The sequence below is a fragment of the Acinonyx jubatus genome, chromosome X, assembly GCF_027475565.1.
Source record: "Acinonyx jubatus isolate Ajub_Pintada_27869175 chromosome X, VMU_Ajub_asm_v1.0, whole genome shotgun sequence".
NCBI lineage: Eukaryota > Metazoa > Chordata > Mammalia > Carnivora > Felidae > Acinonyx > Acinonyx jubatus.
The window spans coordinates 31,812,921-31,833,812 of NC_069389.1; the positions used below are offsets into that span (position 1 = coordinate 31,812,921).

General features: G+C 37.2%; 1 protein-coding gene across 1 annotated transcript in view; it reads left to right on the forward strand.

Annotated features, from left to right (window-relative positions):
* PRRG1 (proline rich and Gla domain 1) overlaps nt 1–20,892 on the forward strand; it is a 306,130-nt gene that overhangs the window by 15,686 nt on the left and 269,552 nt on the right. The gene's annotated exons all lie outside the window — the stretch shown is intronic.

Consider the following 20,892-nt stretch of genomic DNA (forward strand, 5'->3'; position numbering starts at 1 on the left):
GAATGTTTTGGTGAATTATTTTCTTCTTTGTCCTGTATTATATCTGAGCTTTTTTGTTTGTTTGTTTTTCACAAATATTTCTGTTAGGTTATCATGATTTTCTCTTTTACCTTTGTCAAATACCTGCCAAACCTTGGTTTACTTATATTTAGGAATAAATGACTTGTTTGATTAGCCTAGGTAATTAGCAAGGACCTGATCTATAGTATACTTCTTAGAATGGAAGGGCAGGGTGTGTCAATTGTTCGGCAATTTTGTCCTTCTTGAGTACAAAGCATGAAACTTGGATAGTGACCCTCCCTGTTAGTAAAATAAATGTAATTTTGACATTGGAAGGGTAATGTTTTTTCCTTCTGGGTAGATGTGTCCTTTTGTTTCTCTTCTGTGAAGTCTGCAGTTATCTTAAGCTCATTCACTGTCTTGGGAGATTAAACATGTCAGATGCCACAGGTGCTTACTTCCCATTGTAAGAGTGGGGGAGAGTCAGAGCAGGGCAGGACAAATACCTCTGCTGTTCACACTAGCTCCTTCATCTCACAGCTGACCCAGAAGCCTCAACAGTGCTACAATTTCATTTACTCTGGTGTTAGAGTTTCTCTGAATGTGACCGGGTTGTCTACTGCAGCTGGTGCAACTTCTCTGAGTTGGCCAGTCTGATAGCCTCTTACCATGTTTTTCCAGAATTCCTCACAATATCTGGTCTCCTAATGACACCCTTTCTACTGTGTGTGAGTGTGTGTATAGATAACCTTTGTGTTCAGTTCACCACCATGATTCAATTATCTTTTTACTAAACTATTTATAAATGAAAACTATACTTTGTTTAGTACAAACTACAAAGTTCCCTCTGTAGCAACCATTGGCATTATTTGTGATATCAGTAGGAGAAAAAGAATGAAAAAAAAAGAAATGATACTTCTGTTAAGAAAAATCAGAGAGTTAAGAAACTTTAGAAACCTATTCCTTAGTAGCACATTTTTTTCAAGTGCACATAGACTATTTACTAACACCATATTCTAGACCACAACACGTATCTCAATAAATACAAAATTACTCATATCATGAAAGGTATGTTATCTGATCACAGTAAAACTGAATTAGAACTCGTTAACATAAAAATATCTGAAAAACACTTAAATATTCAGAAGTTGATAATATGTTTCCAAACAACCCTGAGGGTCAAAGAAGAGATGAAAGGGAAATTAGAAATTATTTGGATTGAATGAAAACAAAAAATAGCATATTGATATTTGTGAGATGTAGCTAAAGCAGTGTTTGCATGTTAATTTTTGAAAGCTTTAAAAAATTCTTATTTCAGAAAAGAAGAAAGGTCTCAAATCCATTATTTAACCTTCCACCTTAAAAAGAAGAAGGAACTCCCAGGTGGCTCAGTCTGTTGAGCAACCAACTCTTGATTTCGGCTCAGGTCATGATCCCAGGGTTGTAGGGTTGAGCCCTGTGTTGGGCTCCATGCTGCACGTGGAACCTGCTTGAGACTCTCTCTCTCCCCCTCCCTCTCCCTCTCTCCCCCTCTCTCTCCCTCTCTCCCCCTTTCCTTCCCCCTCCTTCCCTCCCTCACTCTCTTCTTCTCCTCCTCTTCCTCTCCCCTGCTCGCATGTTCTTTCTCTCTCTAAAATCAAATTTAAAACAAATTTAAATTGAAATAAAGGGAGAAAAAGACCAAAATAAACCAAGCCAAGCAGAAAGAAGGAAATGATAAAGATAGAAGCAGAGTTTGTTTTTATACATATATGTTAAAATGAGTAAGTTATGAGTTAAACTAGTTCAGTAAGTTGAGGAGAATTGGGGTCAGTATTTGGGAAGGTAGCTCAGTGTACTGAAGACTCCCCAAAGTAAGAGGACCTGAACATAAGTAGTAATTTTGTAAACAGGTTGAAAGAACAAGGGTTGTGAAAAGAAGGATAGGTCTCTGGTCATAGACCAGAGGTAGCAGTTAAAACAGGAGTCTGCATCTAGGTAAAACCCCTCAAGATGAAGATGTTTAATGATTTCAGATTCAGAGACAGGCAGAAATGAGTTTGAATTCTAGCTCTTTCATACTATGGACATATATGATTTTTGTCATGTTAATAAAGCTTTCTGAACCCCCCAAAATAAAGATATGAGCAGAAAAGAGTGAAATTGAAAATATAATAAAAATAAATAAAGTCAAATCAATGAAATCAAAGAAGGTTCTTTGAGAAAATTAAACAAACAAAAAGATAAATCTCTAGACAGAGTAATGAGGAGAAGACACTAAACAGAGAGAGAATACACAAATGACCAGTTACAGGAATGAGAGAAGAGATATCACTACAGATCATACACTCATTCAAAGGTTGATGAGGGAATATAATTGTGATATAAGATACATATCCTGACCAGAGGTTCTAAAACCTTTGTAATTTTGTAAGTGATAAGAGTGATAGAAACATCTTTGTTATAATACTTGTTTGTTTATTTTTTCCCCTAGCTCCTCAAACAGCTTTGGAGTGATAAAGGTAAAAGGAGCATCTTTTGTTATTCCTAACAAACTCCATTCAACCATACCTGAATTTATAATAATGATGTGACTTCTGGAAAGCCCCTAAGGATGGAGAACTGTTTGCCAGAGGAACTATGTGATTTCAGCCCTTCCTCCCGACCTCCTGAGGGGGGAAGAGCTGGAGATTAATTGATTGATTTGACTAATCATGCCTAGGTAATAAGCCCCCTTTAAAGCCCTAATTGGAGGGATTCAGAAAGTTTCCACGTTGGTGAACACATGGAGTTGCTGGGAAGCTGAAATACCTAGAGAGCTTCCATGCCCCTTCTCCTTCTACCTTGCTGTATGCATCTTCCATCTGACAGATTCTGAGTTGTATATTTTTATAATGAACTGGTAATCTAGTAAATAAACTGTTTTCCTAATTCTTTGAAACATTCTAGAAAATTATCAAACCTAAAGCGGAAGTCATGGGAACCTCCAGTTTGTAGCCTGTCAGAAGCACAGGTGAGAACCTAGATTTGCAATTAGTATCTGTACTGGTTGGGACAGGGGAGGGGCAGTCTTGTGCAATTGAGTCATTAACCTGTGAGATCTGTGCTAGTTAGTGTCCTAACTGGCTTTTAGAACATCCAATTGGTGTTGGGGAAGTTGGAGAATTGGTTGGCATGGGGAAAACCCCCACACATTTGTTGTCAGAAGTGTTCTCTTCAGTAACAAACAACGTTATACCTATAACTTCAGCAATATAGATGAAATTCAACTACAGGCTAATGTATGAACATAAATACCAAAATCTTAAATACGTAAGTTACCAAACAAATCCACAGTGACCGTATTGTGCACATGAAGGTACTAATGTTCATTCAACAGGAAATATGTACCCTAAATAGCCCTGTATCTTTAATTAAATGGAAATTTTAGTTAAAATATTCCCATGAGAAAACTCAAAAGCCATTGGCTTTACTTATGAATTCTGCTGAATATTTAAATAAGTAGCAAGTGAATTATACAAGCTCTTCTAGAAAATTAAAGAGGACAGAATACTTCCCAACATATCCTGAGATAACCAGGGAAAAAATTACAAGAAAACTACAGACCAGTTTTCTTCATAAATATAGGCATAAATATTCTTAATAATGTGTTAGAAAATGGAATTGAAAAATGTACAAAATAATGGCATATTGTGACCAAATGGAGTTCATCTCAGGAATGCAAAGCTAATTCAAATTAAAAAAATCAATGTAATACATCAATGTAATTCATCAGACTAAATAAGAAATATCATATAAGCATCTGAATAGATTCATAAAAACCACTTGACAGAGACGCCTGGGTGGCTCAGTTGGTTGGGTGTCTGACTTCAGCTCAGGTCATGATCTCATGGTTCATGGGTTCAAGCCCCGTGTCGGGCTCTATGCTGACAGGTCAGAGCCTGGAGCCTGCTACAGATTCTGTGTTTCCCTCTCTCTACCCCCGTCCCCTGCTTGTGCTCGCTCTATATGTCTCTCTCTCTCTCAAAGGTAAATAAACATTAAAAAAATTTTTTTAAATCACTTGACAAATTCAAATATCTATTCCTTTTTTTTATTACTTTTTTTTGGGGGGGGGGAGAGAGAGTGTGTGTGTGTGTGCAAGGGAGAGGGGCAGAGGTAGAAAGAGAATCTTTAGCAGGCTCCATGCTCTGCACAGAGCCTGACATGGAGCTTGATCCCACGACCCTGAAATCATGACCTGAGCTGAAATCAGGTGTTGGAGGCTTGACTGACTGAGCCACCCAGACGCCCCTCAAATATCCATTCCTGATTTTTTCTTTTAAATCTTAGCATAATGGAAGGAAATTTCTCAACCTGATATAGGGCTTCTTTGAAAAACCTACACCTTGCATCATACTTAGTGGTAGAAAATTAAATGATTTCCACCCTAAAGTCAGCAGCAAAACAAGGATGTCCATTCTCATCACTCCTAATCAACTTTAAACTGGAGGTCCTCGCTTCCTCGCTTGTGAAATAAGGCCAGCAAAGGAAATGAAAGGCACACGAATTGGAAATGAAGAGATAAAACTAGCTCTACTTGCAGATAACTTAATTGTCTATGTAGAAAATCTTAAAGTGTATATGAAGAAGCTACTGAAACTAATAAATGAGTTTAGTAAGATCTCAGGGTATAAGCCCAATATACAAAAATCAGTCTTGTTTTTATATACTAACAACGAACAATTGAAAAGGAAAAAAATTAAAATTATGTTTAAAATAGCACCCAGTTGTAGCAATATTTTGGTGGACTCTTTTGGGTTTTCTACATAGAGTATCATGTCCTCTGCAAATAGTGAAAGTTTGACTTCTTCTTGGCTGATTTGGATAACTCATTACTTTTTGTTGTCTGCTGAGGTTAGGACATCCAGCACTCTGTTCAATAAAACTGATGAGAGTTGGGGCACCTGGGTGGCTCAATCGGGTTAAGTCTCTGACTTTGGCTCAGGTCATGATCTTTTGGATCGTGAGTTTGAGCCCTGCTTCGGGCTCTGTGCTGACAACTCAGAGCCTGGAGCCTGCTTCAGATTCTGTGTCTCCCTGTCTCTCGGCCCCTCCCCTGCTCGTGCTCTGTCTCTCTCTGTCTCTCAATAATAAATAAATGTTAAAAAAATTAAAAAAAAAACTGGTGAGAGTGGATATCTCTGTCTTGTTCCTGACTGTAGAGGAAAAGCTCTTAGTTTTTCCTCATTGAGAATTATATTAGTTGTGGGTCTTTCATATATGGCCTTTATGATGTTGACATATGTTCCTTCAATCCCTACTTTGTTGAGGGTTTTTATCAAGAATGAATGCTGTAGGGGCACCTGGGTGGCTCATTTGGCTTAGTATCCAACTTCAGTTCAGGTCATGATCTCACGGTTTGTGAGTTTGAGCCCCGGATCAGGCTCTCTGCTGTCAGCACAGAGCCCACTTCAGATCTTCTGTCTCCCTCTCTCTCTGCCCCTCCCCTGCTCACTCAATCTCTCTCAAAAATAAATAAACCTTAAAAAAATCAATTCAGAATATATTTCTACTGTCTTAAAGTAATACATGGCAACCCCTTGAAATTTGGTGACATATTAAAGTATTAAGTTTAGCAAAAAAGAAACAGTGACTAATGCATAGTTTCTATTTTGATAACTTTTGTGTAGGCTTTTGGACTTACCCTGATTGTAGGTGGGGAATGATAGTGAAATTTGATGATTGTTTTCCCCTTTTGGAAAGGAGATTATAATATTTGTATGTTTATGTTTTTCCCTGCCTGTATAGAGAAAATGAGTTAATATTTTTTCTGCATAGGAAAAAAAATCTATAGCATAAAATAAAACCTGATGATAATTAAGTCAATGGTACCTGCAGAATTTTGTAAAATTCTGGAGTGGCATATGGGCTTAACCCAAATTCACCTAAAGGAAATTCTCAGTCATGCAAATTACTTTCATTTGCATGAGATTCCTGAATATATAGTACTCTTTATAGGAAATTGTTTTTATGGAGAAACTGTAGAGCATTTTAGAGAACAGCCTGTGCAAAGAAAACCAGACCAAAATCAAGGAACTGTACAAAATTTATGGACAAATCAAGCAGTAAGGAGATGTAAGATTTGAGAAGTCCATTTGTTAACTCTATATAGACTTAGGATGAGAAGAGATGATGAGGACTTGCCTACCTACCATCTGTCAAGCACTGAGCCATCCACAGACTTATCTCTTTTGAACTTTAGGACAACAAATCTATTCAATGGAACCATGTATACAGGTAAAATAATAGGTATCAATAGTCCCAGTTTACAAGTAAAGAAACCAAGACCCAACAAGGTAACTAAGTTGTCCAAAGCCATATAGCTAGTGGCAAAACTAGGAAGTAAACCCAAGTCTACCTAATGCAAAATTACTTTGTCGCTGAAAGTTAAAATTTCTAAAGATCGTGTCTAGTTACTAGAACTAAGAGAGTCTAGAACAGCACTGTCCAGTAGAAATATAAAAGCCACAAATGTAAGCCATATACTTAATTTTTTCCCCTTTGTTTTTTTAAATTTAAATTCAAATTAGTTAACATATAGTGTAGTACTGGTTTCAGGAGTAAAATTTAGTTATTCATCAATTACATGTAAAACCCAGTGCTCAGCTCAACAAGTGTCCTCCTTAATGCCTGTCACCATTTAGCCGATCCCTCCAACCACCTCCCCTCCAGCAACTCTCAGTTTGTTCTCTATAGTTAAGAGTCTCCTATGGTTTGGCTCCCTCTCTGTTTTTATCTTATTTTTCCTTTCCTTTCCCTATGTTCATCTGTTTTGTTTCTTAAATTCCACATATGAGTGAAATGATGATATTTGTCTTTCTCTGACTGACTTATTTCACTTAGCTTAATACACTGTAGCTCCATTCACATCATTCTTATTTTTAAGGCTGAGTAACATTCATCATATGTATATACCACTCCTTCTTTAGCCATTCATCAGTTGATGGATGTTTGGACTCTTTCCATAATTTGGCTATTATTGATAGCACTGCCATAAACATTGGGGTGCATGTGCCCCTTCAAATCAGCATTTTTGTATCCTTTTGGTAAATACCTAATAGTGTAATTGCTGGGTTGTATGGTAGTTCCATTTTTAAAGTTTTGAGGAACCTCCATACTATTTTCCACAGTAGCTGAACCAGTTTGTATTCCCACCAACAGTGTAAGAAGTTTCCCTTTATTCCACATTCTCACCAACATCTGTTATATCCTGAGTTGTTCATTTTAGCCATTCTGACAGGTATGGGGTGATATCTCATTGTAGTTTTGATTTATATTTCCCTGATGATGAATGATGTTGAGCATCTTTTCATGTGTCTTTTAGCCATCTGTGTGTCTTCTTTGGGAAAATGTCTATTCATGTCTTCTGCCCATTTCTTCATCGGATTATTTGGGTTTTTTGGGGGGGTGTTGAGTTTATAAGTTCTTTATGTATTTTGGATACTAACCCTTTATACAGTATGTCATTTGCAAATATCTTCTCCCATTCTGTTGCTTGCCTTTTAGTTTGATTGTTTGTTTCCTTTGCTGTGCAGAAGCGTTCATTTTTGCTTTTGTTTCCTTTGCCTCCAGAGACATATCTAGTAAGAAGCTGCTGCGGCCAAGGTCAAAGAAGTTGCTGCCTGTGTTCTTCTCTAGAATTTTGATGGTTTCCTATCTTACATTTAGGTCTTTCATCCATTTTGAATTTATTCTTGTGGATGGAGTAAGAAAGTGTCCTGGTTTCATTCTTCTGCATGTTGATGTCCATTTTCCCAGCACAATTTGCTGAAGAGACTATTTTTTCCATTGGATACTCTTTCCTGCTTTGTTGAGGGTTAGTTGGCCATATATTTGTAGGTCCATTTCTGGGTTCTCTATTCTATTCTATTGATCTATATATCTTTTTTTGTGCCAGTATCATACTGTCGGGCTGACTACAGCTTTGTAATAGACCTTGATGTCTGGGACTGTGATGCCTCCAACTTTGGTTTTCTTTTTCAACATTACTTTGGCTATTCAGGGTCTTTTCTGGTTCCTTATAAATTTTAGGATTGTTTGTTCTAGCTCTGTGAACAAAGCTGGTGTTATTTTGTTGGAAATTGCATTGAATGTGTATATTGCTTTGGGTAGTATTGACATTTTAACAATATATGTTCTTCTAATCCATGGGCACGGAATGTTTTTCCATTTCTTTGTTTTCTCTTCAGTTTCTTTCATAAGCTTTCTATAGTTTTAAGTGTATAGATTTTTCACCTCTTTGGGTGGGTTTATTCCTAGGCATTTTGTGGGTTTTGGTGCAGTTGTAAATGGGATCAATTTGATTTCTCTTTCTACTGTTTCATTATTGGTATGTACAAATGCAAGTGATTTCTGTATATTGATTTTATATCCTGTGACTGCTGAATTCATATATCAGCTCTAGAAATTTTTGGGTGGAGTGTTTGGGTTTTCTATGTAGAGTATCTTGTCATCTGTGAAGAGTAAAAGTTTTACTTCTTACTTGACAATTTATATGCCTTTTATTTCTTTTTGTTGTCTGATTGCTGAGGCTAGGACTTCTGGTACTGTGTTAAGCAACAGAGGTGAGAGTGGACATCCCTGTCATGTTCCTGACCTTAGGGGGAAAGCTGTCAGTTTTTCACACTTGAGGATGACATTAGCTGTGTGTCTTTTGTATATGGACTTTATGATGTTGAGGTTTGTTCCTTCTATCGTTACTTTCTTCAGGGTTTTTATCAAGAAAAGTTGCTGTATTTTGTCAAATACTTTTGCTGCATGTATTGAGTGGATCATATGGTTATTATCCTTTCTTTTATTAATGTGATGTATCATGCTGATTGATTTGCAGACATTGAACCACCCCTGCTGCCCAGGAATAAATCCCACTTGACGGTGGCAAATAATTCTTTTAATGTATTGTTAGATTTGATTTGCTAGTATCTTGTTGAGAATTTTAGCATCCATGTTCATCAGGGAAATTGGTCTATAATTTTCCTTTTTAGTGGGGTTTTTATCTGGCTTTGGAATCAAGGTACTGCTGGCCTCATAGAATGTGTTTGGAAATTTTCCTTCCATTTCTATTTTTTTGGAGTAGTTTCCAAAGAATAGTTATTAATTCTTCTTTAAATGTTTGGTAGAATTCCCCTGGGAAGCCATCTGGCCCTGAGCTCTTGTTTTTTGGGAGATTTTTTTTAATGTTTATTTATTTTTGAGAGAGAGAGAGAGAGAGACAGAGTGTGAGCAGGGGAGGAGAAGGGAGGGAGGGAGACACAGAATCCAAAGCAGGCTTCAGGCTCTGAGCTGTCAGCACAGAGCCCGATGCGGGGCTCAAACCCACAAACAGCGAGATCATGACCTGAGCTGAAGTTCGATGCTTAACCAACTGAGCCACCCAGGCAACCCTGTTTGGATATTTTTGATTAATGATTCCATTTATTTACTGGTTATGGGTCTGTTCAAGTTTTCTATTTTTTTCCTATTTCAGTTTTGGTAGTTTATGTTTCTAGGAATTTATCCATTTCTTTCAGATGGCCCAATTTTTTGACTCATAATATTCTCTTGTAATTGTATTTCCATGGTATTGGTTGTGATCTCTCCTCTTTCATTCATGATTTTATTCATTTGGGTCCTTTTCTTTTTCTTTTTGATAAGTCTGGCTAGGGGTTTATCAATTTTGTTAATTCTTTCAAAGAACCAGCTCCTGGTTTTGTTGATAGGTTCTGCTTTTTTTATTTCAATATCACTGATTTCTGCTCTAATCTTTATTATTTCCCTTCTTCAGCTGGTTTTGGGCTTTATTTGTTGTCCTTTTGCCAGTTCCCTTAGGTGTAAGGTTAGGTTGTATATTTGAGACATTTCTTCCTCCTTTAGGAAGGCCTGGATTGCTATATACTTCCCTCTCATGACAACCTTTGCTGCATCCCAAAGGTTTTGGACTGTTGTGGTTTCATTTGCATTGGCTTCCATGTACTTTTTTATTTCTTCTTTAATACTCAGTTAACCCATTCATTCTTTTGTAGGATGTTCTTTAGCCTCCAAGTATTTATGGTCTTTCCAAATTTTTTCTTGTGGTTGATTTCAAGTTGTATAGTGTTGTGGTCTGAAAATATGCATGGCATGATCTCGATCTTTTGGTACTTTTGGCTTATTTGTGACCCAGTATGTGATCTGTTCTGGAGAGTATTCCATGTGCACTCAAGAAGAACGTGTATTCTGCTGCTGTAGGATGGAATGTTCCAGTATATCTGTTAAGTCCATCTGGTCCAGTGTGTCATTCAAAGCCAATGTTTCCGTATTGATTTCTGCTTAGATAATCTGTGCATTGTTGTAAGTGGGGTGTTAAAGTCCCCTACTATTATTGTACTATTATCAATAAATTTCTTTTTGTTTGTTATTTATTGACTTATATATTTATTTATTTGGGTGCTTTCAGGTTGGGGACATAAATATATATAATTTTTAGACCTTCTTGATGGATAGATCCCTTAATTATGATATAATGCCATTCTTTGTTTCTTGTTACAGTCTTTGTTTTAAAATGTAGTTTGTCTAATGTAAGTATGGATACTCTGGCTTTCTTCTGACATCCATTAGCATGATAGATGGTTCTCCATTCCACTACTTTTAATCTGCAAGTGTCTTTAGGTCTAATGTTCTAAAATGAGTCTCTTCTAGGCAGCATACAGATGGGTATTGTTTGGTTTTTGGGTTTTTTTTTTTTTTTACTCCATTTTGATACCCTGTATCTTTTGATTAGAGCATTTAGTCCATTTACATTCAGAGTGATTATTGACAGTTGTGAATTTAATGCCATTGTGTTGCCTGTAGAGTTAGTGTTTCTGGTGATGTTCTCTGGTCCTTTCTAATATTTGTTGCTTTTGGTGTTTTTTAATTTTGTTTTTTTCTCCACTCAAAAAGTCCCTCTTAAAATTTCTTGCAGAGCTCGTTTAGTGATCATGAACTCCTTTAGTTTTGGTTGTCTGGGAAACTCTTTATTCTTCCTTCTATTCTGAATGACAGTCTTGCTGAATATAGAATTCTTGGCTCTATGTTCTTCTCATTCAACACATTGAATATATCCTGCCTCTCCTTTCTGGCCTACCAAGTTTCGGTGGGCAGATCTCCTGTGAACCTTATCTGTCTTCCCTTATGGGTTAAGGACTTTTTCCCCCTTGATGCTTTCTTGCTTCTTTCCTTATTTGTGTATTTTGTGAATTTGACTGTGATATGCCTTGGTGATGGTTGGCTTTTGTTGAATTTAATGGGAGTTCTCTGTGCTTCTTATATTTTGATGTCTGTGTCCTTCCCCAGATTAGGAAAGTTTTCTGCTATAATTTGCTCACTTACACATTCTGCCCCTTTTTCTATTTTCCATAATTTTATCTTCTTTATCACTGATTTGTGTCTCTGCTTTTTCTGTCCTCGCCATTGTGGCATTCATTCAAAATTGCATCTCAGTTACAGCATTTTTTAACTTTGGCCTGTCCAGATTTTATTTCTTTTATCTCTGCAGAAAGGGATTCTCTTGTGTCTTCTATGATTTTTTTCAACCTCAGCTAGTATTCTTATGATCTTGGTTTTAAATTCTAGTTTCTAGAGATAGAGATGTGTAAGAAAGAATAGACTATAGTCAAACTCTTCTTTTTTGGTGAGTTGGGATTCACAAAGCTCTGGAGAGCTTAAGTCACTGTTAAAAGAGCTGTTGATAAGAACACAAAATTGAGTTTAACTAGTAAAAATTACTTAGAGATATATGTGTTCTGTGTATCTGGGGCTATATATTAGCCTTTCCTTAATTTTAATTCTCTTTCCTTCACTATCAGTTTATCTCTCCCTTCTTCCCTCTTTCTCTCTCTCTCTCCCCTTAAGTTTCTGTACCTAGAGATACAAGAAGTAGAGTAATATTGAGGAAGATGGAAATTAATAATTACTTAGCAATAGAGCAACCCTACATAAAGTGGGAAATTTTTAAATGCTAGAGTGCCAAAATTAGACAAAGACATCACAAGAAAAGGAAGCTACAAATCATTATTGCTTATAAATATAGATGAAAAACTCTTCAATAAAATCCCAGCAAACTGAATCCAGCAACATAGAAAAAGAAATATACAGGGCACCTGGGTGGCTCTGTCGGTTAGGTGTCTGACTTTGGCTCAGGCCATGATCTCACAATTCGTGCATTCGAGCTCCATATCAGACTCTTTGCTGACAGCTCAGAGCCTGGAGCCTGCTTCAGATCCTATGTGTCTCCCTCCTTCTCTGCCCCTCCACTGCTTACACTCATCTGTCTCTGTCTGTTTCTCTCTTTCTCTCAAAAATGAAATAAACATTAAAAAAATTTTTTAAAAAGACAAGGAAATATACTTCATGATCATTTGGAATTAATCCCAGGAATGCAAAGTTGGGTTGACTTCAGAAAATCAACCAATGTAATACATCATATTAGTAGAATAAAGAACAAAATGTTCATTATTTTCTTAATGTATGAGAAGGGCAAATGCAACTATCTTTCATGATAAAACAAAAAAAAAAGCAAAGCAAAACACTCAACAAACTAAGCATACAAAGGAACTTCTTTAACCTGATAAAGAGTGAATCTAAGAAAAACTCACAGATGACATCGTGCTTAATGGAGGAAGACTGGATATTTCTCCCTTAAGATCAGAAACAAGAGAAGGGTCTCTGCTCTCACGACTTCCATTCAGCATATTAAAAGAGGGTCTAACCAAGGCAGTTAGGTAAGAAAAAAAAAGACATTCCATTTGGAAAGGAAGAAGTAAACCTATCTCTATTTGTAATGACATAATCATGTACATAGACATCCCAAGGAATCTATAAAACCTATTAAAAATAATTAGTGATTTCAGCAAGCCTGCCGTATTCAAGATCAATCTACCAAAATCAGTTGTATTTCCATACATTAGTAATAAAAAATCTGAAAAAGAAATGTTAAAATTTCAATTACAATAGCATAAAAAATAACAAAATACCTAGAAATAAATTTAACAAAAGAAGTGTAAAATTGTACCCTGAAAACTATAAAACATTCTTAAAAATCACTAAAGAATACCTAAGTAAATGTAGAAACATCCCATGTTCACGGATATGAAAACTTAATATTAAGTTGCAGTGCCCCCCAAATTAATCTACAGATTCCAGTTGCCTTTTTGTATGAACCAGGTTGTATCCTAATTCTAAAACTGTATGGAAATGCAAGGAACTCAGAATATACAAAACAAACGTGAAATTTTAGCACTTACTAAAAAGCTTCAGTAATCAAGACAGTGTGGTGCTGGCATAAAGATATTCATAGATCAAACTAATAGAATTGAGATTCCAGAAATAAACCCTTACATTTATGGTAAATTGATTTTAAGTAACAGTATCAACAATTCAATTGGGCAAGAAGAGTGTTTTCAACAAATAGTGCTGAGAGTACTAGACATCCATCTATGAAAGAATAAAGTTGGATCCCTACCTCACATTTCACATAAAACTAACTCAAAATAGGTAATAATCCTAAATATAAGAACTAAACCGATTAAACTCTTAGAAGAAAACATAGGAATAAATCATCATAACCTTGGGTTAATAAATGACTTCTTAGATATGATACCAAAAGCACAAGCAACAAAACAATGTAAATTCATCAAAACTAGAAACTTTTGTGCTACAAACAATACCATTAAAAACTCAAAGCTAATCCACACAATGGTATAAAATATTTACAAAACATGTATCTGATAAGGGCTTATATCCAAAATAAGTTTAAAAAATAACCTTTTACAACCCATTAGTGAAAAGATAAATAACTCAATTTTAAAATAGGCAAAAGATTTGAAGAGACAAATGAAATTTCAACAAAGAAGATATACAAATGGCCAGTAACTACATAAAAAGATGCTCAGCATAATTAGTTACTAGGGAATTTAAAATCAAAACTATAATGAGATATATCACATACACTAAGATGACTATAATTTTTTTTATTTTTTTTTATAATGTTTTTATTTATTTTTGCGACAGAGAGAGACAGAGCATGAGCAGGGGAGGGGCAGAGAGAGAGGGAGACACAGAATCGGAAGCAGGCTCCAGGCTCTGAGCTGTCAGCACAGAGCCCGATGCGGGGCTTGAACCCACAGACTGTGAGATCATGACCTGAGCCGAAGTCAGACGCTTAACCGACTGAGCCACCCAGGCGCCCCAAGATGACTATAATTTTTAAAAAAGACAAAACAAAAAGTATGAAAATGTGGAATAATTGAAACACTTGTACATTGTTGGTAGGAATACAAAATAGTATAGCCACTTTGGAAAATGTTCTGGCAGTATCTCAAAATGTTAAAAATATAGTTAATATATTTCCCAACAATTCCACTCCTAAATATCTACCCAAGAGAGATAAAAACATGTATCTACACAAAAACTACATGAATGTTTTTAGCAGCATCATTAATAATAAAAAATTTGAAATAAATCTAGTGCCCATCAACTGACTGAACAAAATACAGTTATTCCATATAATAGAAAATGTTGGCAATGAAAAAGAATGAAGTACTGCTATGGACTGAAACATGGATGAACCTTGAAAATTATGCAAAACTGAAAGAAGTCAGCCTAAAGAAACCACATTTTGTAGATTCTTTTTGTATGAAATATCCAAAATTGGCAAATCTATCGAGACAGAATATAGATTAAGGGTTGCCTAGTACTGGGGTCAGGGAGAATGAGGAGTGGCTGCTAATGGGTGCAGAGTTGATTTTTGGGGTGATGAAAATGTTCTAAAATAGATTTTGGTGATGGTTCTGTGAGTATACCAAAAACCACTGAATTTTTTACTTTAAATGGGTAGATTTTATGTTGTTTGAATTATATCTCAATAAAGATTTTTAAAAATGAAAAATGTGGGGACACCTGGGTGGCTCAGTCAGTTACGCATCAGACTCGATTTTGGCTCAGGTCATGATCTCATAGTCACGCACTGGGTGTGGAACCTGCTTAAGATTCTCTCTCTCCCTCTGCCCCTCCCCTGGTCACATGCTTTCTCTCTCTGTCTCTCTCACTCTCAAATTAAAAAAAAAAATTAAAAATGTAATTCCTTTCTAATGTTATTGAAAAATAAATTCCTAATATGACACTTTGGCTACTTCAAGTCTTTTTACATGTAGGAAGTGTAATTTTGATTAGGTGAGTTGAAACTATTGTTGGCCTGTTAGTTGCTGCTTACATACTTTTTTTTTATTTTAATTTTTTACAGAGACAGAGAGTGCAAACAGGGGAAGGGCAGAGAGAGAAGGAGAGAGAGAATACCAAGCAGGCTCCTCACTGGCAGTGCAGAGCCCGACATGGGGCTTGATCCCCCTATGAGATCATGACCTGAGCAGAAACCAAGAGTCTGATACTTAACTGACTGAGCCAGCCAGCTGCCCCACTGCTTACATACTTTAAATACAGATATTATTGTATGATGCTTACTCTACTAGTGAGTAGAGAATAAATGTCCCTTTTGGGTAAGTTATACCTACTGTACATAAATGAGTTAACATATCAGACCTCCTTGCAATGTTGGACTTTGACTAGTGTCTGGGAACTTCAAGTTTAGGAGTGTTCCCACACTTCCTTAACTGATAAACGTGGTTAAGTTTATTCCTAGGTACTTTATTATCTTTGGATCAGTTGTAAATTGGACTGTTTTAATTTCTCTTTCTGTTCCTTCATTATTAATGTATAAAAATACAACAGATTTCTGTACATTGATTTTGTATCCTGTGAATTCATGAGTCAGTCAATGTAATACATCTCATCAACATGAAAGGATAAAACCCATATGATAATTTCAATAGATGCAGAGAAATCATTTGACAAAGTATATTCATTCATGATAAAAACCCTGAACAAAGTAGGTTGCTGAACTCATTTATCTGTTCTAGTAGATTTTTGGTAGGATTCTTCAGGTGTTCTCTATATAGTATCAAGTCATTTACAAATAGTGAAAATGTTACTTCTTCCATGACAATTTAGATGCCTTTTATTCCTTTTTGCTGTCTGATTGCTGTGGCTAGGACTTCTAGTACTGTGTTGAATAAAAGTGGTGAGAGTGGACATCCTTGTCGTATTCTTGACATTAGGGGAAAAGCTCTCAGTTTTTCACCATTGAGTATGATGTTCACTGTGGCTTTTCATATATGGACTATATTATGCTGAGGTATGTTCCCTCTAAACCTACTTACAACCCTGTGTGTTTTTGTGGTGTCAGTTATTTCTCCTCTTTGACTTCTCATTTTGTTTATTTGAGTCCTTTTTTTTTTTTTTTTTTTTTTTATTAATCTGGCTAAAGGTTTACCAATTTTGTTGATCCTTTCAAAAACCAGCTCCTGGTTTTATTGATCTGTTCTATTGTTTTAGTTTCTATTTCATTTATTTCTGCTCTAATCTTTATTATTTTCTTCCTTCTCCTGGTTTTGGGTTTTGTTCTTGTTTTTCTAACTCCTTTAGGTGTAAGGTTAGGTTGTTTATTTGAAATTTTTCTTGCTTCTTGAAGTAGACCTGTATTGCTATAAACTTCCCTCTTGGAACTGCTTTTACTGCATCCCAACAATTTTGGACCACTGTGTTTTTATTTTCATTTGTCTCCATGTATTCTTTTAGTTCATCTTTGATTTCTTGGTTGACCCATCATTGTTTAGTAGCGTGTTATTTAACCTGGATGTATTTCCAGATTTTTTTCTTGTGGTTGATTTTTAGTTCATAGTGTTGTGGCCTGAAAAGATGCATGGTATAAACTTGATCTTTTTGAATTTGTTGAGATTTGTTTTGTGGCCTAACGTACGATGCATTCTGGAAAATGTTCCCTGTGCACTTGAAAAGAATGTGCATTTCACTCTTTTAGGTTGGAATTTCTTAATATATCTGTTAGCTCCATCTGGTCCAATGTGTCATGCAGAGTCACTGTTTACTTGTTGACTTTCTGTTTAGATGATCTATCCATTGATATAAGCGAGATGGTAATGTCCCCTACTATTATTGTATTACTATCAATTACTTCCTTTATGTTTGTCAATAGTGGCTTTATGGATTTGGGTGCTTTCATGTTGGGTGCAGAAATATCTATAGTTGTTATGTCTTCTTGTTTGATTGTTCCCTTTATGATTATATAGTGTCCTTCTTCATCTCTTATTACAAGTTTCATTTTAAAGTCAAGTTTGTCTGATATAAGTATTGCTACCTTGGCTTTATTTTCACATCCATTTGCATGATAAATCATTTTCCATTCCTTTACTTTTTTTTAAGTTTTTATTCATTTTTGAGAAAGAGTGTGCAAGCGGGCGAGGGGCAGAGAGAGAGGGAGACAGAGGATCTGAAGTGGGCTCTGAACAGACAGCAGAGAGCATGATGCAGGGCCTCATGAACTGTGAGATCATGACCTGAGCCAAAGGCAGATACTTAACTGACTCAGCCACCCAGGTGCCCCTCCATGCCTTTACTGTTAATCTGCCTGTGTCTTTCAGTCTGAAATGAGTCTCTTGTAGGAAGCATATAAATGGGTCTTGATTTTTTTATCCACTTTCTATCACCCGTTGTCCTTTGATTGGAGCATTTAGTCCATTTTCATTCAAAATAATTATTGATAGGTGTGTACTTATTGCCATTTTGTTACTAATTGTATGGTTATTTTTTTAGTTCTCCTGCTCTCTTATTTCCATTTGTTTAACTCTCATGCTGTGATTTTGTCCTCTTCTTTAATTTGGGGCATATTCCTCTATCTTCTCATTTTGTCTATCTTACTGTGTCCATTTCTATATGTTAGGAAAATCATCTACGTCTCCTGCTCTTGAAAATTGTGGTCTTATGAAGAAGAGGTCCTGTAATGCCTTGCAGTGCAATGTGCCTTCTTCACCAGACCTTGGTTGTTCAGGAGTGTCTTCTATGTGTGTTGTATGCACCCTACTGTTGTCGTTGAGCCGTGTGTGCCTTTAGTCCATTCATTTTCAATGTCTCTCTTGGTCTACTGTGGGCAGGGTTTGGTCCCTGTATTGTTAGTGGACTAGTCCGGGGCCACCTTGGGCATGAATTGAGTTATAATAGGTGTTTGTTGGGGCACCTGGGTGTCTCAGTCAGTTAAGCATCTGACTTCAGCTCAGGTCATGATCTCAGAGTTCATGAGATCAAGCCCCACATTGGGCTCAGCACTGTCAGCACAGAGCCTGCTTCAGTTCCTCCATCTCCCACTTTCTCTGCCCCTCCCCTGCTCGCATACACATGCATGCACTCTCTCAAAAAATAAATAAACATTAAAAAAAAAAAAAGAACAGGTGTTTGCAGAGCTCCAGTATCACAGAACTGCAGAGTGCTCTCCCCGTGTTGTTCCCTGAGAAGGTTTTGCTGGTGTGCGAAGACTACGATTAACCAAATGTCCACTCCCAGCCCCTGGTGGGGCTTCAGTTGCACAGGTTTGTGAGGTTATCGTCCCCTCTCCCTTGGGCAGTAGTCACTTTGGAGTGCTGCTGGCCCCTGTTGGGGCTGCTTGCACCCTGTCAGCCCTGTGGTACCACTTTGATTGGGCTCTGGCCAAGGGTGTATGAGAGGGAGCAGGTCTCCAGGAGGGTAAGTCATGTGTCAGCAAGTTCTGTGCTGGTCCATTGTGGGAGCTGACCTGCAGCCACCTGGGAAAACTGCTGAGGCAGGCTGGGTCGGAGGAGGCAGATATGCAGAAGCACATGAGGGCAGGGTGCAGTGTTTAGCAAGACATGTGGAGAGTGTTGGCACTGTGTTGGTCCTGGCTGCTGTCTGTGTATCTAGGCTGGGAGGCAGGGGAGGGACATGGTACCCTCCAGCAGTTTTGTTCTCGGAAACATCTCCGTAAGATCCCTGCCTTTCTAGCACATGCTCTGAGATTACTAAATAAATCTCCTTCCCCTATATCCCAGGCATTTTTCAAACTGCTGCTTCTATGCTATATCTCAGCAGGGCTGTTTATTGTGTTTTCTTTGTAAGAGTGGGGACTCACTTTCCTATCACCCTCCCGTTCTCCCAGAGCAGAGCCACTGATTTTTTAAACTTTCTGCTGTTAAGCCCCACTGATTGTAAGATCATAAAATTAGGCCCCTCTGGTTTTCAAAGCCAAGTATTATAGGGATTTGTCTTTCCAGGCAGGTTTCCCGTGCCTCAGGAGCCTGCTGTAGGGTCTTCTCTCCTCTCTCTGTACCCCTGGTTTCCTTCCCTCCCACTAGCAGTCCCACAGGGCAGTTTGGCTCCTGACCATGTCTCTACCCTTCCTGCCCTCTTTGATGTGGCCTCTTCTTTACATTTAGCTGTGGGGAGTCTGTTCTGCCAGTCTTTGGGTCATTTTCTGGTTTATTTACTCTGATATGGATGTTATCTGGGTGTAACTATGGGACGAGGTGAGCCTAAGATCCTTGTACTCCGCCATCTTCCCCAGAAGTCCTGGATATTTCTTTTTAGTACGGGTTTTATGAAAATCAAGATATTTTTAAGAGGCAGAAAATTTAATTTTTAATGGTAAAATGTGAGGTATTCTGGCTAGTTGCTACTAAGGCATTTACTGAGTTTATTGAAGTCATATCTAAAATGTAATAGGTTCCCTCATTGAAATAATGTTTTGATAATCCTTGAAGATTAATTCTAAAGGTGGAAAATTTAAGCATGAATATTGTCAATGAAATTTTTGTCTCCAAATTTAGTACCTGGCCTATGTGAAGAAGTGTTATGAAATGAGCCCTCAGTGCTTGTGAGTGTACACATGGTTCCTGCTGCAACACTTAGAGTCAAATTCAGAGACAGTGGACAAAGATCACTCTTGGCTTTTACTTTGGCTTTCAGTTCAACAGCATGTCAACAATAGGCACAATGGAAAATGTCTACATCAGTAAAACCATAAGGTCAAGAATTTTAGAGTAGAAAGATATTCTATAGGTCTTCCAGTTCAATATCTTATCCAGTCTAGAGATAAATGTTCCTTCAGCTGTATGAATACTTACATTATTGGGAAACACATTCTTGCCTGAGTTAGCTAATTCCAGAGTTGGGATGTTCTAATCCCTTTATATATTGTCTCTGCACCTGCCTCCCTAATGTCGCCACCATTGGTCTCAATTCTGCCAAATGGAACAAAAGAGAATAACAGTGACTTATTTGAAAATTTTCAAAACCTCATTTCAAAAATGTTGACTGCTCACATATCAGTGTCACCCTAGCGACCCACACTATCCACTGTACTTCTCTTATTCATATTTGTATTTTAATTTTTTTTTCAACGTTTATTTATTTTTGGGACAGAGAGAGACAGAGCATGAATGGGGGAGGGGCAGAGAGAGAGGGAGACACAGAATCGGAAACAGGCTCCAGGCTCTGAGCCATCAGCCCAGAGCCTGACGCGGGGCTTGAACTCCTGGACTGCGAGATCGTGACCTGGCTGAAGTCGGATGCTTAACCGACTGTGCCACCCAGGCGCCCCTCATATTTGTATTTTAATAAGAACCTTAGAAAGACATACATTTTCCAAGTGATGTCTGATCATTTCAGAATACCATGGGAGTTCTCTGTCTATTAATTTGGAAACGACACTCCCATTAATTTATAATAAGATTCCATTACTTTTTCCAATGGCTCAGTTAACACTGTTAATTCATATTAAGAGGCAAACCCTTGTGGTTTTTTTTTTTTTTTTCACATTAATTGCTGTTCAGGCTGGGTCTTCTCTATCCAGTACTAGTAATCAATCTTCTGGACTTTAATGCAAGGCTCTCATTTTTCTTAGTAGGTTTCAGCTTGTTAGCTTCACCTCATCATTCTCTCCCATCAGATTCTTTAGTACCTGATTCCATTATCCGAGGTCTCTGCCAATTGTTCTCTGTAGAAAAGAGTTAATAT